The sequence below is a fragment of the Danaus plexippus genome, chromosome 2, assembly GCF_018135715.1.
Source record: "Danaus plexippus chromosome 2, MEX_DaPlex, whole genome shotgun sequence".
Classification (NCBI taxonomy): domain Eukaryota; kingdom Metazoa; phylum Arthropoda; class Insecta; order Lepidoptera; family Nymphalidae; genus Danaus; species Danaus plexippus.
Window position 1 is genome coordinate 6,508,866 of NC_083537.1, and position 19,287 is coordinate 6,528,152.

Consider the following 19,287-nt stretch of genomic DNA (forward strand, 5'->3'; position numbering starts at 1 on the left):
GCGGGTAATTACTCAAATAGATTGCCCATTGGGGCATTGTCTTTCTGTGTCTTCAACAAAATAGTACTATTAGGTAATAGACAATATTTTCAGTCTTTCTGAATAAGGTGGTTGTTTTACATGTACTATTAAAATGTTTCGTAGTTAGAATTTTAACATATAACAAGAAAGCACAGCTACGGCAGTATGAGAACATCTATATGATGAGATCTAAGATTTTCGCGAGTATTCATTTAAATGAAACTAATATTTTCGAGATCGCATCTCGTATGCCCTAGATCATGGTTGTTGCAAAGTACGGAAAGGTTGGGAGTATACAATTTTTAAAAATATTAAAATACGGGTAGTAATTTGAAAATAAAAGTCTCATTTAAACATCTGCATTATTGTAACATTAACGCGTCATCTAAAACTTAAGTATTTTGAACAAAATTAAGTATTTTTTTCGTTACACTACTTATTTAGAACGTGGTGCAGATGCAGCATAGTTAGCCGTAATTTTGAAATTCGTGAGACTGGTAATTTTTCTCGGTTGGCATTACAGCTTTTAATCAGACGTTTTGATCAACACGTCCTCGCTCAGTAATATAATTACAGTTAACAGCAGTACGGCGACGTTATCGCGCATATAAATTAGAGCGATTTACATTTAGCGTCGCGACACGGCCCGGGCTATTATCGTGAGTGATGCGGGGCTAGGTGAGGGCTCCAGATCATCGCCTATCGGACCGGCCGATTGCATTAATAGAGGCTTTGTTTCATCTATACAACGTAATTACAGTTTACATAAATTACATCTTAAAACGAATTGATTGTTTGTAACGTTTTTCAGAACGAACTTTGCTATGCTCTTTCCATAAATCAATACATGCGATATATTATCAGTGAACACATACAAGTTGTTAATGACTGCAATTTAATGGGGATCATAACAAATAGGCTTTATATGAATTGTGTTAAATTGGGTAGCATTGAATTAATAGTAATATGAGAGCATAATATACATACACCGTATCAACGAGTAATCCAATCAACATGTTACATAAAACAATGAATAATACTGTCAACAGCACGTTTATTTTTTTCAGTATTTTTTTATTTAAGTATCGCTTTGGATATAGAAAAGCCCATTCAATTGCATTTTGGTAAATTAAATTAAAATCATTCATTACGTTCACTCACATTATTTCCGTCACGCCGTTCATAAATTAATTTTCCACATTTCGCTGGAGAGCCTCCGTAAATTGTTCTTAATTTGAAATGTATAGCTTAAATGATAACAATATAAGTAGTATTCGGTTGGGATATGGAAAATCTCTTTAATCTTATCCCATTAGAAGTATTCGTGTTATAATGTTCTTTAATATTTATTTCAACTCAAAACTAGATATATTCGTTATCCTTCATTTCAAAAGAAAAATCGCAGAACCAAGCTTTTAAGTTAGAAACTTACGGTCTTATCAACGCTCAAGAGAGTCAGCCTTTATTAGCTATTTTATCGAGAGCTTTAATCTCGCCGCCTTGCCGTAGTGGCGGAATGTTTTTTTTTTTATAAAACGATCTAAACCAATCGCTTTCTGACTTTTCTTATAATTAAAATATTTTTTATTTATTATCGATAAACGATTGTACGCTCTAAACTTTATAATGCACGTCGATTACAGCATACTTTAATTTCAACACGCCTTCATTTTGTAATCAAATTCTTGTCATTTTACCAGGATCTATTTATAATTAAATTCTATATGATAAACTGATTATCGCGTGGAATTTCATCACGTCCAATCCGTATTAGTTACAAGCGAAAGCCTTTTCTTAGAAAAATTAATGTTATAGTACTACATTTCGTTTGCAATTGTCGTATTATTTAATTAAAAATATTAAATATTTTTACCCAAAAAGAATAACGTCTTATAACCGATACCGATTTCAAAATAGCGGAGTGCCATATTGTAATCCTAGCAATGTTATATCTGTATAATAAATGTTCAGAAAAAGCAATCTATTCGGAAAATACGAATTTAATAAATATGATTTTAAATACCATTTATTCTACTTCAAAATAAGTACGACATAAGTAAAAAATACTAATGTTGGCATAGAAATCAATCATAATTTATGTAACGGATCAATAACCATTCAATGGGGATGGATCGGCCGAAGAACACAATAGATGGGACAAATTGTGCACTACTTTGACTTTAAATATTTTCCTGTAACAAAACTTTTCTTGAACCAAGCGTTCCCGAAACTCAATCGATGTTTTATTTTATAGTTTGAAAACCGTAAACCTTTATGCACACGGATGCGACATAAGCGCAGAGGCGTACTCTGATTTGAACTGAATTTTTAAGTATATGTTTCAATTTTACTTTGGAACGCTGTTCTAGAACACTAGATAGATAGATAAAATATTTGCATCACGTATATTCAACTTGAATGTGCATCAGTATATGCTATCAGGATATTTTAAAAATATGAGGATATTTTTAAAATTTTAAAATCTTTTACAAAGTTACTAGCCGACAAATCGGACTTCGAGATGCGCCTTTTATTTTTATTTTAAATTAAATACATAGCAAATATATATTTTATACAAATTATTGGAAAAAGATATTACTGTCATGTTTGTTACTATTTCACTCTGTATGGAAAAGTAATTTGATAAGTCATATTTCAATTAAATTTACTGTTAAGTGGCTGTTGGAATATTTAGAGATCTTTGTGAGTTGATATTTAAAATGAACTTAATAAATGCGGACGAAAACAATTTTGACGTACAACGTTAAAGCTATCCAATACCTCTCTAGCCATGGATGGCATCCCCGACGCTTACAACATATTACATTCATTATTGGAGCATATCGATGAAAACCTCCAGCATCCAATCTCGCAAGAATCGCTAAAGGCTCGCGTATTCTTGTAATTTCTGCGGCATAATTTTATTTATTAGAGGGTGCCCTCTTCGAAGCGCCGTGAACACCCCATTTGCCGCTTCATTGACTTACAACGGCACTCCATAATACTTTGCACATATTTCTGTAGCGTTCAAGTGTTAGGAACCCGCACCTCATTATATTGCGGATGACATTTAATAAAACATTATGGATATCATTGTCATGAAGTTCCATTAACCTCCCAAACCCCTTAATAAAAGATTCAAATTCAATTTAATACAAATAATCTCAAAGAAACGTTAAATTATTTACAAATTCTATAGAATTTTATAATTCAAGGAGAGAATGAAGTTCGTACTTCTTAACTTTCTTTTATAATATCAATAAATGAAACTAATATATTTTGGATATGCTACGCGGATTTTATTATTTTAAAACTACATAATCCCGAAGTTTCGGTTACTTTTCAGCAACCGTGATCACGGGCAGACGAGAACGTCGGGATTATGTAGTTTTAAAATAATAAAATCCGCGTAGTATATCCGAAATATATTAGTTTCATTTAAATGAATAAAACTCGCGAAAGTATTAAAGTAAATATATCTCATTATATTATATCAATAGTTTTGTGTTTCTAATTTGTGTTATTTGATCAAATGCAACCCGCACGGCCGAGTGAGTGTACTTCTGACAAATTAAAGCTCATTCCCATCGATCACACAACTGTTTCGGTCCATTTCAATACCACAATATATCAAACAAACGCTTATTCATCTTTATTAAAACACCAGTGGCTTTAGGGGCAATTATATAAAGTCAAATAGTTATTGTATTTACTTTAATAGAATAAAATATAGACAAAATACAAAAATTGGAAGGAGAAGTACAAAAGAAACCTTATCTGTTCAAAGCCATCACTTCCAAGCAACTCTTTCCTGTTGTATATAGACTCTATAAATCCCTTTATTGAATAAGAAAGTTTGTGTGCATCATGATAAGTATTGAAACTAATAGTTAACTATATATCGAGATCTACATAGATACAATTGTTTCAAACACATGTTTATACATTATTCAAATAAACATATAACATTATTCTAATAATCTTTATTTATGTATTCAAAACAACTTTCGTAATATTTAATGAAAGTTTTTTATACTAACATTCTTTTGTTTGTTTGAAATTCTTGATGTACACTAGATTTTGTGTAATAGAGCAAAATGGTATTGTTTTGTTTTTCTATACAAAAAGTCGTAACTATTTTAGATATTAGAGCAAAATGGTAGTTGGAAGTGATTTTTTTTCTATAGAACATGTCCTAACTATTTTAGATGTTAGAGTTTAGGTGTCCTTGGATGATCAGTAGGTCGTTTTTAATAATTTTCATCTGTTTGGTAAACATTCAGACAAGAAATGATCATGAAGTAACTTTCACAGCTACATTTCTTTCGAGGAATGCAAATACTGGTAAACCTGCATCATAGTCACTCAAGTTTTAAATATATACATTTATAGGGAATAAAGAAATTCCATACCTCACTAGAAATTTTGTTACACATTAAATGAGTATAAGTCTAATTACAATAAAATTATTATATTAAACATATAAATTTTTAATCACAATTATTGAAAAGTCAAAAACAAAGATGATAGACTTTTTCATCTTTACAACGCAGTCTTATGGAAGCAACTAAAGTTTTAAATATAATATAATAGAAGTCGAAGCAAAAATATTAGTTTAACAATTTAATCATTGTCATTAAGCATTTCAAAAGTGTTCATATTTATTTATCATTTATGACAATGTTATAGATAGAAACATTACGCATATATTTAAAACAACATTTGTTTTCTAAATCCAATATAAGTTAGTTTCCATTCTTGCTGGGCTGTCAACGAATTTTGATTTATTATTTTAATTTGGCGAGTGATGAGGATAGCCCAAAGAGTGCCCTGAGAGGATCAAAGTCCCTATGGGATTTGTTACAACTTGCGACCCCTGTTTTAAATTTAAATTCCCTATATTAAATCACTATTATCAAATCTTATTTAATTAAATTAAATTTCTTCAGAGGTTTCTTCATATCAGTCTTTATAAAAAAATGTTTTAACCTTACAAGGTATTCATTATTATACTTACATAATATGTATGTATTCTAGAATTTGACGAGTCTTTCTTTGAGCTTTTTTATCACATAAAGTTTTACTGTAGAGTTTACTCGGATCTATATAAACACGGCCATAATTTTGGGACTTTATTATTATGGGTCTGTCTGTACTGTTTTGATACATCGAGCTCTGTGGTTATGGGATCTAGGCGCGGTGACGTCACGCCTTTCCCCCGCCCAATATCCCACCCGCCTTCATTTGTTTTCTGGTGTCACTTCTTATCTCGTCTTGCAATTATTACAATTTGTCCGCTCCTCCCCTTATCTTAGCGAGTTTGCCACTTCAGCATAAAGGCACCGACTTCAGCAAATTCACAAGATCATATTGGGGATGGAATCCTCTTTTTCTAATTTTCGTAGCAACTGAGAAAACCCAAAACTTTAAATAATGAACAACTTGTAAATGGAGGAGGTCGTCGACAACAAGCTTTCCTTTCTATTATTATTTGCTCCAGTTGATATTTTTTTATTTTATTTCAGGAGTTGTTTTTTATAGATATACTTCTATTATACAAATAAGAATTAAGTATGACTCATTTTGTATTATCCTACTGTTTTAACAAAATAATGTTTTCTAATGCGGACAATTATTTAAGGTGAACATATTTTTGATCAAGATGCATTATAATATTCCCATTAGTACCACATCCTAAAATTTTGTAGCAGATGTTTGAATTAAACAGTTTCGCGGTCGTTAGCACGTCGTAATATCTTCTTATTTTTATAGCATCTACTGTTCGCACGCGCCCGTCGTCCCGACATTGTGCAATTTTTAAAACAAATAAAAAGGTTGGATGTTTTGTTCAGAATATTAACGGCTCACAATATGAAAAGGAAGCATCCGGAATCTGCGTCAGAAGTGCCCAAATGATGGTATTCTTTTTCTGTGTGAAAGTAATAAGCGAAGATATTCCGGTCGTGCCGTGTATATAAAATTGAACAATGTTTACTCTTTATAACACGTCCATAATCGAACCGGAGTTCCAAATGAAAGGATTAACTCGTAATAACATCCTTAAAGTCTTTTTAAATATGACGATTTAACGACAAGTCCCACTTTGTCCCTATGAATGAAACGAGTTAAATACATAAAAGATATTGCAAGCACGTGAGGTCCAATTTATCGGACGTTTCGTCGATATAGTTTTATATCGAGTGAATAGAGTTGTATTTTAAAGAGTGCCCGCGCGTGCCCGATTGATTGAATGTTGTCAGTTGCGACGCTTGTGTCGCATGCCGCCGCCGACCCATGCCCCATTTCATCCGCCAAACATCGTAGCTTCTAATTGCGCGCGTAATTCACATATCCATCTTAACAATGCGGAGTGAAGACTTATGTTCAGAACATAAAAATATATTTGTCACTCAGTCACCCTTTTTATACGTGGCTATGTTTTATCGTAGTTGCTAGATTAGTTAATAAACATTCAAAACATCTAGTTTTTAGCAAATCGATTATTTAAATATTTAGAAAAATATTTTAATCAATGTTATTATTTATGTATAACAAATGTTTTAATGATACCTAGATCGGTAAACCGTAATAATCCCGAGGCCTTGTTAACGCGCTTAGAGCAGATTTGCCTATGAATTGCCATCTCAGCAATTTGCTCCAATTTCTGTTCAATAGACCTCAACAATGACGAACTAGCACGAGAAAATTAATGTGCGTAATTTTAAATCTCTTATGAAAGAGTGATGTCTCTTTCTAAATGATAATTCTATTGTGTATAAAGTTAAATGTCATAGAGAGACTTTTATCGATTATTTTTTTTACAATTGTCAAAGGTTCAGAGCAGACTGGCTCATATTATATAGCCAGTTGCTACAACTACAGTAGATAGTAGGCTGAGTAGTCAAATTCAGTGTGATCCTTCAATAGACTCCTGTAATAATATTTGCATACAACAACTATCCAGCCAGAACTTTGCGCTTTGTAAGCAAATTTCCAAATTTTCAACGAAGTGTTATAGAGTTCAGTAGATGTATTTCACATAAAATGAATTTTTAAGACACATCATCGTTATCAGTCTAATATATAGATTAAAAAAAGAAAACGAAGAATACATTAACCCTATATTAATATTAGACGGGCCTTCCGACATAGTCTTCTTCAGATGTCAATCGTTGGGCTTTGAATTCACACAACCAGAATACGGTATCACGGGAGCAGAACAGAATGGATTAAATTGCTAGTGCGCTGATGTATTTATAGCTGGTCCGGAGACAAACGAGCGAGCGAGTGATGGACCTGCCTCGTTATGGGAATTAATCGAAGTTGAAACGAATAGCGCACCTGCAACGTCTAAATAAAATATGCTTTCTAGTGAACCAGCTCATTAACGATAACAAACTGAAATGGACATCTCATCCAAGTAACTGGGGGATAATCACGAAATGAGGGTCAAGCTTAAAGTAATTAAATAAGTGAGATATCAAATTTAAAATTACTTCACCAGGATATATAACAATCGGTACTTGTAATAATACAAGTGAAGTAAATAAACAGTGACTGCTAACATCGCACCGTTCAGTTTGATTATTACAATTGGAGAAAGCACCTGTGTCCCACGCAGCCTACATGAACCAAAGTTACCGCAAAATCGAATTATTGGCTTGTCCGTTGCTATTCAATACATACGCACTCCCAATGCCTCCAATAGCTTGATTGAATGCAGTTTAAAATAGCTCAGTGGTTACACGTCAATAATAATATTTTTGAAATTACATACATATTTATATCTGAATGTTCAGCACCGAGGCATCAAGAAAGGTTTTTGTTAACATTTTGAAAAGGATTTAATTAACTAGACTTAAACATAATTTGTTTTAATTCAAACAAAACATCTAAAAAATAATGATTCATATAAACGTTTTGAAACACATAAAAAACTAATGACCACAGCATGTCTCTTACATCGGATATGTACGATGTCTACATACAAAACTTAAAGAACCAAGTGGTGTAAGTAAACGCTAATTTCAGAGTTGAGCGTATGAGTCAGAGTAAGCAGGCCACGAGCTACGTTCAGACGCGGCACTTGTCAGAACTTACTCTATTTCGAGATTATAAAACTAATTTAATGTCAAATACCACATGTTTACTTAATATAAATTCATATGCACTAGAAAATTATTACCCTTAGCTCTCGTTTTTTATCAAAACTGATTCTTAAACCCGTTTTGGACGGTATTGAGTAAAAATAAAATATTATATTGCGAGTGCTCCATTTAGAATAAGTACTCTGTATTTTGTTATTCACACAAGATGAATGAAAGCACTGTACATATGCATATGAAGTCCATTACGACTTGACTGCGAAAGATTAGCCCCAAAAGCTAGAGGCTTAACAATATTCACAAAAACTGTTAGTGACTCTTTCTTTAACTTATGTTGATAATTTTGGGAGTACTTATTATTTATAAATGATTAATATACAAACAAGTGTTTGAACCTGCAGTTATGTTAAGATTTTTTTTTTATATTTTTAAAATTAATATTATTATAATTAATTTTAGTTTAGTGAATTAACTCGTAGTATATACCAAGTTATTTTATTTCCCTTATAAAATATCTGTGGGAAAAACATAACACAATCCAAACCACCATAATTTCAAAAAATAAAAATGTAATTCATGGATATTCGCGCAAAAGTTGTGTTTCTTTTGGATCAGCTTTGGTTTATTTCCACTTTTTTCATTTTAAGTTATGACTTTAATACAACAACCAGATACTTTGTTCACTAGAATATAAGTATTATATGTAATGTTTTAAGAATAAAAATCAGTGAATTGTATATTAACTCAAGTATTTGACTTGGAAATTTTTAACGATATTTTAAATAATTGCAAGATTATCTTACTATTATAATACAAATTCAAAGTTGCAGGTCCTAGTTTGCATATTTGTCAAATGTAGCTTATTTGCTCCGTTTGTTTATAAATTCTTGTCTCTAACTGAGAAATAATATACGTATGCAACCACACTACGTCAAAGTTAAAATACGAGTCTTGGGACATATTACGCGGGTTCTCCTTTAACATGGAAACATAAAAGAAGCTTTTAGATTAGCCTAGAATCATATTACCCCCTATGAATTAAGGCATTAAACGTTGTTTTTACTCACACTTTAAAGAACAATTTTTTTTTTAATTACCATTAAAATACTTAAGAGTAAAATATTACCTAACTTATATTTAATAAATCTAGTTCAATATTAAATAAACTATATAATGCTAGTAGAGCTTAGTTATCTATTTATCTTTGATACTGATCTATTAAATCAAATGCAAACAGATGGTTATGAACATAAATGCAAGATTGCTTCAGATATTTACAAACTGAAAAGTTTTCAAATAACGTTAATAAATAATTTCGTAACAAATCAAGGAATAAGAAACTAACCTAAATGATTTTATACAAAAATTCAGGGTTAAACCACCAAATATTTCATATTAAGTTTACAACAACCAAATAATACTTAAGACTATCCTTACATAGTAAATAGGACGAGTCCACCCGAATCGCGACCCGGGCCCTCAATAAAATAACTTACAAAGGCCAAGGATAATTGCTTCATCATATATGCTTTGAATACAATACAAAATATCCAGCTATTTTCCGGCCTTATATTATGATTTAGATGTAATACAACAGCAATATTGAAACAAATGAAAGCCACATTACGATAAATTATGTTTTGCAAATAATTTTTTTATGCAATTAATTATGAAGGCTTTTAAGACACGTATACATATCTATAAAAAATATCCTTTTTAGTGCCAAATTTATATAAAAGTATTAGTCTTTCCTCTTTTAAGTATTTTTATTCAAACGTCTCCTAGTTATTCTGAGAAGACTTAATTAATTTTTGAGTGTATAAAATTAGAACCTGCACAAAAACATTCCAAATCCCAAAAAAAAAAAAGAAATTAAACATTAATATTCTATATTTATTTTATTTACATCTTTCATGTTCATCTCAACAGTAGGTACACTAAATATTTAATTAATTGTAAATGGTAGCACATATGTTTAAGATATAATCTTCTGCAACAGCATTCCAGGTGGATAATGAAAACAAACTGCGGCCGGTGGTTAACACCGCAGTAAATTAAGAGAAGTGGACCGTGTAACGAAACCTTTAGCTTAGACCTTACAAGAAACCCCGCCTGCTCCCCTGTGAATCGTTCTTGAAACTTAAAACAATCGACCTATACATAACCTACCGTAATAAACAATGGTCTCTCTCCATACTTTAATCGCGAAACCTCAGGATAGTGTCATTTTGGTAATAAACCGAAATAATATTCAATATTTAAATGAACAAATAAGATCGAAATGAGAATTTAGAAAGTATTTTTTGTTTTTTTGAAAAATCACGTACCTAACTTCCCTAGGATATGTTATGTTTTAATTTACTTCAAAACTAGACAAAGGCTCTAAATTTGAGAGTACGACGGAATTTTATACTCATTCTTGTATATAAACTTTATAGTATATAGATTATCCACAGTTGTCGATGTAACAAAGATTTATTGCAAAGCTTTGTCACATTATTGTTACGTACGTGCACAGTAATATTTAACGAAGCTCAATTAGATACAACAACGAAACCCAATTTGCAATTAAGTCAGTTCGTAGAAATTGACAAATCGATAAGGGGTCATCGGCACCATAGGCATCATCCGTGGTCGAACCCTCACCAAGGGCCGCCACACATAATGCCCCCCTTCTCACCCCTTCGAAATTACAGGAAAACAGTGCATACGCATTTTTATTTGTCCTGGGGCTGTGGCTAGTGTTTAAAAATATAATTTTCTATCACGTTAATTATACTGACGTTTTAAAATGTTCAGTATAACGTATCATATGTTCCTTAATTGAACGAAAATGCTCTACTTAACATTAATTGTTACTGTTACCTATTTGCAATTAAAGTTAATTTACTAACTATAGGTACAATTTATCTTTTTAAATGTGACTGACTAAAATAGCGTCTTTTTAAAACAGTTTCAATGTCTCCATTCCATGGAATGAGAATTCGAAACTTCTTTTCCAATTTTCTCGCAATGGCCATTAGGATGAAAAATGTAAAGTAGATTTCCGGACAAATTCGAGATATGTGTTCGAAAGAATGAAGTATTAAACTGACTCATCGGAGCCTGCATTCTAGGATCCGAAGCTTTTCCCTTCTATAAAAATCAAACTCGTAAACTTTCTATCGTAAACATGTAGACATATCATATTGTATGTGCCTACATTATTAAGGCTTTAAATTAAACAAGACTTGATGCTGTTGGAAGAGTAACATAAACTTGATGTAGAATAGTCGATACACAGGTCAGTTAGCCAACAAACAAAGCTCGAGAAACATTGTAAGTTAACATAGTGTCAACAGGTTACTTGAGTCGAGTTGACAGTCTGTAATTTGGCGCGGCCAGACCAACTTGTGGTCCGAACCCCACGCTTATTTGCAAGCCCACAACTAACTTTAAATTGCTCAGACTAATGTATAACATGCTCCACATCACAGTTCTTCGTTTACGGTGCAACCCCAACGATTTCGAAACATAAGACTAACTTTTTCATAATTGTAATAATTCCAGTTACTAAGATAAATGCGGTAACCGATTCAAACGTAAAATTTGTAGTTTCGCCGTAAGTCTAGAGTCTGAATTTAATAAATTCAATGTCATTGATAAATTATTATCGTCAATAATAAAATTAAATATATTGCTGAAACTATTATTTTATTAACGATAATTTGTATTGTATATTAATTAATATAGTTCTATAGTAGCAATAATAATTGTCATATATGAAACGAAAAGAATGCTGTTGTCTATGATATATACTCGAAGAAATTTTGATAAACATTGAAAAATATAATATAACTTTGGAACCATAATTCTCGTTAACATATTCGTAGTTTTAATAACAATTGCGCGTTTTTTTCTTGATTTTTCTTCAATTTGATCTCTCCGCCACTATATTAGTCTAGGCGTGTAAAGTCACTTTATAGTAAAACTTCATAAATTCAAATTTACGCTGTGGCTCACGACGCTCCTTATACTTTGCTCTGCATATCTGAAAGAACTGCCATCCAGGTACGCGTTTGTTCAGAGCTAGAGATTTCACCGTTATTTCTTTGCCTGCGAAATCCCTCCGTACAAGTTTAGTTAGGAATTCCGTACACCTATCTCAGCATTGCGAAACATATTTTGTGTAGTCTTGAAATAGTAGAGGTTATGGATTTACTTAGAACTTATTCCCTTATGTCGTATGTCACTTATATTGGCGCAATGGCAAAAATTTCATATTTCGCACAATTTCTATCTTTATCTTAATAGTTAATCGTATAGGAAACTTGATACTACATATATTTTTTCATGATTTAATCATGTCTGCTTGCAAACATATTTATAACAAAGATTCTTTTATTTGAATGTACTTAAACGTTAAAAGTAACTATTAGTATGATGGGACAAATACCACTACGGTGTAATATTGGGAAAAACTTGCGTAGCAACGGATAGTTGTGGGGGTCAAGTTAATGATATCGCCGCCATTTGCGGACGAGTCCCCGTTTCGAATTGCGCCCGGGCACGTTAATGGGCCCAGCTATAGCGCTCTGAATATTTTAAAGGACATTTGCCGAAATTACTACAAAAATAATGTCGCTTTGCTTGTACTGAATTACCCAAGAAATGGTTTAGAGACCGGCTGTAAATATATTCGGAACCTTCTTCCTGTTGCGTGTTTGGAGAATTCTTTTCTTATATAATTGTTTTCAAACAAAAAGTTTCAACGATACGTTTTTTTGGATTATTGAAGTTAAATAAATTATTAGGTATATAAAGTTTGTTCAAACCTAATGGATTGGTTTGTCATAAAGACGACCCTTAAGCCAGTTTCACGTACCACAATAAGTACATTTCGGTACAAAGAGCCTTAAATAATAAATGAGGTTCAGTGATAGAAGAGCACGCAAGCGTTCGCCAAAGCCAACGGAATATTGCCCGCCCGCCACCCGCTCCCGCCCGCGTGCAGACAGCGCGCTACGTGCGCCGCATAATGTTCCGTCCCGTGCAAAATTCACAACTACCCTCCTCTGAAATTTACTACCATACATCTCATTTTCTCCATCTTCTGTTTCTTTTATAAATTTTTAAAGAAATACAATAACTACTTCTACAATAAATTGTATTTGCTAATTTATTTTATACAATTGTACTTACAATTTTTTTAAATAAAAGGAGGCATGACCTAGCGATGGATGAAATAAAACTTTTCTGAAAAGTGTTTTATAAATCATGGGTGCATGAGGTTTCAGTTATACTGTATGCTCAGGGCTCTGATTTTGTAAAGCGAAATAACTCGTCATACGTTTCTTGTCGCTTATTGAATAAAATACTTAAGGTGAGGCAACTTACAATAGAAAAGAGTCTATAGTTTACCTTGTTGGAATATTATCATTATTACTTAGTTACGATAAATTTATTCAATTACAGTTAACAGTGACTAGAAACTATAAAAACATTTTTATGTGAATATTTCGCGTCTCGTCGCATTGAAATTCCAACATTTATGTTAAAACTTTTTGAAAAATCGCCCATAAATAAATGGCTCGGAACACCTGGACCGCCTATTTCTTTGGAATAATTTCGTAGATTCGAGAAACAAAGAGAGACGTATTTTAAGATATACATATTTTCATCACCAAACGAAGCGACATCATCTTTTTAAATATGCAACTGTAAACATGTTTGCATGAGTCTAGCAGCATGTATATTTTTAATAATTTATAGCTACAAATCTTCTTAAGCAAAAATATTTTTTTATATTAATAAATAATCGAACAACATGTTTTCTTTGAATATAATTTAATAATAATATAGCAATTAATATATTTTGTATGGCAATTGACGGATAAAATCTCCATTACCATTATACTTATTCAGAACAAAGTTATTTACATCTTCGGTATATACAAAGTGAAAGTATACCTATGAAAGGACAGGCTTTGTCTGCAACTCGGCTTCTTATTAACGTGCATAAATATCAGCGTCCCCTCTTCTCCAATTTAGTACCGGAGCAAAATGGCGTTCCGAAACAAATCAACCTGCTCCACACTAATACACATTATATACACTTCAGTTCTACTGTATTATTAGTTTTTGCACAGCTTTGCTTTCTTGGTATCTATTTACGTTGCGTTATTGCTGTAATTACTGCTTTTGTTTTGAATATTACAATTTGAATTTTTTACATGTATTTTACATATTTCAACTATTTACGATTACAATTATTTATAAATTTGCTTTAGACGGAGTATTTCATGATACGTTAAAAAAATCATAAAATTCTTTTTCTTATTATCACGAGTATTAATGTTTTCGTCGGAAATAATAATATATGAGACAGCTAGAGAATAAACTTAAATAATCAAAAATAAACTATGGTACACATTTTACATGCAGCAAATAATAATTTAATTTACCTTGTCTTTTAGACATTCAAGTTATACATAGTACATAATTTACAACAACTGGAAATAAAAAGAATTTTCAATAGTATTTTACTAGTTTTTATTATCTGGAACGGGTAATTTTCCTTGTACAAATACTCGCTTCTGTTCGTTCGGAGCCCAACGCGCGATAAATTTGAATTCATGTTACGAACGAACAACATAAACCAATTACGAAGCATAGCCAATAGCGGGTGGCGGCACACGAAGAATCGATATTTCACAATATGCCCGCTAGAGAGCAACACCATCACCGCCGTTGCGCGCCTACACTACTCCTCCACGTTGCGCACCCAAACATTTATGCTTGTCGGAACGTCAGATAACCAAAGATGTTGTTTTCTTCCGTTATTACTTTGCCATAAAACTTTCTAATAAAACTTGAAATAATTTTTTGGAGTTCATAAATTTAATTAAAAAATATATAGCCACATTGTACGTTCTTTTTCTTATATGTATTTGGTTATTTGTAAAATTAGAAAACGCTTTTTTATTTAAATATATTAAGTAAAGTTTCATTTCCAATAATAAATTTTAAAAATTTTTTTAGTTGGTCATAGTTGTTTGTGCAATGAGATGACGTACGTTATTACAAAGTCACACCGAGCATGCGCTTGTAGTCAGCTGCTGCTTAGCTTGCTGTTTCGTATCGCGCTTCTTGCCCGCTTTCAATGTTTTCTGTTTTATTTTGTTATTTATGTGATGTAAACCAATTTTTTAATAAAAAATTTTGTATTTTGTTACCGTGACAAGTATAGTGACATAAGATAGTGGTGCTAGCAGTCAGACAGCTGATCAAACAAGGTAAACGCCTTAATAATTTTGTTTGTCAGTAACATAACCTCACTAAAACTCAAACGGTGTCCAAATCAAGACAAATGGATGATTTTTCGATAATATATCTATGTAGATAAATGAGTAACATAGGAAATTCACTTTTATACCACAGTTTATCATCAACCTACAATATTTATGATTACCTTACTGTAAAAATATATCACAAATGTAGAGCAAATATTGAAGTTTATTTTGCCGATGCAAACCAAACTGGTCAATAGTTGTAAATGTTTAAAATCTTTTATCACTTTTCCATTCAATATTATGTTTTTTATGAGGATATTATCACAATGTGGCATAAATGTTGACATGAAGTGAATCACCATGACAATGCTAGCTTAATATAACAATGACGTTGTCGGTAAGCCCCACAGGGGGCGCTAGTGTGTGTTGTATTCTTTGTTTATACGATATGAAATTTTGTTTTCAGTTTTCATATTATTATTTAAAGTGAAAAATATTATACATTTATTTTTGTACCAACTTAATTCTATACATATATTTTTACATACCATGTTCTCGAGTGTCCTTTTTGTTTATTGTTGTGAGTTTATACGTGATAATATGTCAATTTACTTTAATAGAAAAAATATCAATAGGATAAATTGTGGTGAAAATAACTAATAATGTTACATTATTCCGTTTACTACATGTATTAATTTTATAGAAAATAAATATAAATATTAAATATAGCCTCATTATATAGATCTAGTTTAAGCATATGGCCCTTTAATATTTAAAAATGTTGCGAACACTTTGCTTACAGAAATAATTAAACTTTTAATGGTCTTTAATTTGACGGCGCCAAGGTCGCATTCAAGGCGGCACTTTTGAGTCTTACGAGAACCTATATCAACCAACCTGTATCAACCAACCATGTTAAATATTTTTTGAAATAATATTTGTAGTATAAATATACTTATATATAAATTAGGACACTATACATTTTAAATATACATGCGACGGGAAATCATTTAAGTCTCAATATAACGAATTCATACATTGCTTTAGTTTTAGGTATATTAATTAGCTTATTCTAACATGTTTGCCGTTTGTCCTTGACACTCGTTAAGAACATCGTGCACACGTCAAATGACATTCGCACGGTCGCTCTGTCTGTCGCTCTGTCTGTACTATTACTGTAAAACAATTAATTATTTCAAAATCATAGTCAATAATTGTTAATAATATCATAGCCAATATTGACTTTATTGCTAACAAATTAATTTTAAATTACGCGTTTTTGTGACAACAATCTAAAGCTTTAATACTTCTCTGTGTATAATTCTACTTAAAAACAGAGACAGAGAACTAAGAAAGTTCTAGAAAGCTTTTTAACGCAGATTGATGTCTCGCTAGATGGTTACTTAAATACTTATAGGATAAGGCAACGTCTGCCGCCGCCTTGTAAACAATACATATATGTGGTCCTTGTGACTTCTTAGTTATCATTTTCATTGTGGTAATGTAGTTTGATTTTTAAAAATAAATGTGTATGTATATATTTGGATATTTTTACTATTTATGGCATTATTAAATAATGTTGTTTTTTTTGCGTTCGTAATATTACAAAATTCGACAAATGTACTTATTGCTTTTGTTTAATCCACGTTACGAACAAAAGAGTTTACTAACACGACTAATGCTTATTATTTATAGACCATGGTGACTTGTCTGGAATATAAAATAAAGCATACACTTCTGTTACATACAAAACAACATCCCGTCATGAAAGTTATGATATAATATGAAGTATATGTAATGTATTTTCAAAGCTATAGTTGAACGAACAATCGCTGTTAATGGTTATAGAAACGTTAAGTGCACATGAGTGGCTGCATAACGTTAGCAAATGTCGACTTTTGTCCGAAATGCCCGTCTCGTCAGCCATATTCCGCTTAATGTCGCAATATTGTGAGCGTCGGCGGGCGGCCGAGACCGGTCGCATGCATTTACATACATTAATGTGGACGTCGCACATATATGCACCTCGCTTTGAATATGTGTGTGTTGCGAATTAACTGTAATTGAGCCATTCGAACAGTAGCGCCACACGCTCTACTGCCTTCATAGCCCCGAATATACAGCTCTGACTGTATCTTATAGTGTTCAATATCAACGGTACATCGTTCTGTTGGATAGGATAATCCTTTTGTGCCAGGGTATAATACCATTGTATAGATAGGTTTTTTGATAACGGAAAAGGCGTTCTCTATTTTCGGAGGTGTTAATTGAAAGATAGAGAAATTTTCTAACCAAAAAGCATCGCTGAAGGATATTCATCTTCACCCCTTTCTGGGGAACAAACAGAGGCGTCGGAATTTTGTTATTAGCGTTACTGTGAGAATAGATACTGGTCCCGTCGCACACCTGTCTGATTGATAGCACTTCTTTGCGCGGGTCGAGCTTGTAATCGAGTCATTAATAAAGTTTACTACCCCCAAGACTATCTTAGAATTCGTTATTTGGCTAATGGGCCGCTAGGTGTGTCACAGAATGTTACTCTTATAATTATACATTACAAACACAAGCAAAACAATATTATGTTAAAAACAAATCTCAAAGCATGGCATAGCATAAGCATGCAAGAATTAAATAACAAAAAAGTTATTGCAGTTTTTCTAAACAATTAAGTTGTATATAAAGAATTTATGTTAATTTGTTCACCATAAAGAAAATTTCGGTAAATGAATTGACTTGAAAATTATTTTATTTGGTCTCCAAATGATCCGAGAGCGGGTCGAGCTAATGTCACCCAACGCTTGACAAAGCGACTGTTGGCACGGAGAGGCTTTGCTTCTATGTAAACAAAGGGCAAAAAGTTGTAATAAAAAGTAATAAGTTTTATTTTAGTACACCAACATGGCACGTTACTTCTTTTTTAACACTCCAGATTTATACTATATTTTATGTAACATATACATACATACCTACTTTAAATTATTTGTAGACGTAACTGTAAATAAAAATATTTATTAAATCCATAAATGATACAGAATGGAAATATGTATGTAATAAAAAGTTTGATTAATCTCAAATGAAATGTGTGTATCCAAATTTTTAGCTAAGGTCTGAACAGAGTTCCGCTGTGTAGTTTAACCGCTACCCTACGTCATGATTAAAAGTTGACATTGAACGCAGGGCGGCGCCAGGTACGACTCGTGCCTTCTATTTTTGACCCCACAATCTATCACTTACGATTAACATTAGCACAAGACAATGTGGGACTACATTATATTTTTTAATATCAATCGAAGCACTTTTTGCTTTGTTATCCAATTTCTCAAAAAAAAAAAACATATAATATAAATCAATTTTAAACCGCACACTCGCTTCCGCAGTGCCCTTTTAGAATATTTGTGTTATTCAGGACAACATTCTATTTGGATGCCAAATTACATTCTTATCCGGTTTAGCCTTTGCATGAATGAGTAGGAACTCCAAACAGTATCAAATAACATATATATGTTACTTGGTACATATGTACCTACATATATCCTACATGTATCCTTTCTAGATATAATAAATATTCGAATATGTTCTTGTTGGTTATTGTGAAGAACGAGGTCTTCAACGTTGTTAATTTCACAACTTAAAAATCTTATAAAAGTTTCTTTGTCTTAACATCCATACATATGAGACATTCATTTCTTCGCCGTAATAATTTGTTTGAAGGTGAGGTTAATAAAGTCGCGGTCGAGTGCCATTCGAATTAGGTCAACGACAATACAAAAGGTGTGGCGTCAGATAAGCGACGTATCCCGTCAACCAGCTGCCGACCGACTCTTCTCAAACAAAGCACAATGAAATATACCTCGTTTGTTCACGACATTTTTCCAAACATATCCATTTTA

The 19,287-nt window shown here is 32.1% G+C and overlaps 1 protein-coding gene across 3 annotated transcripts in view; it reads left to right on the forward strand.

Moving 5' to 3' along the window:
* Positions 1–19,287, forward strand: part of LOC116779516 (protein muscleblind) — a 171,580-nt gene that overhangs the window by 67,865 nt on the left and 84,428 nt on the right. Inside the window, exon 1 of one of the 3 annotated variants that reach the window (XM_061522867.1) lies at positions 15,218–15,400. The exons of the other annotated variants lie outside the window; for them this stretch is intronic. The gene's annotated coding sequence lies outside the window, so the exon portion shown is untranslated. Of the gene's footprint in view, positions 1–15,217; positions 15,401–19,287 lie in introns of those variants that run through there. 3 annotated transcript variants of the gene reach the window in all.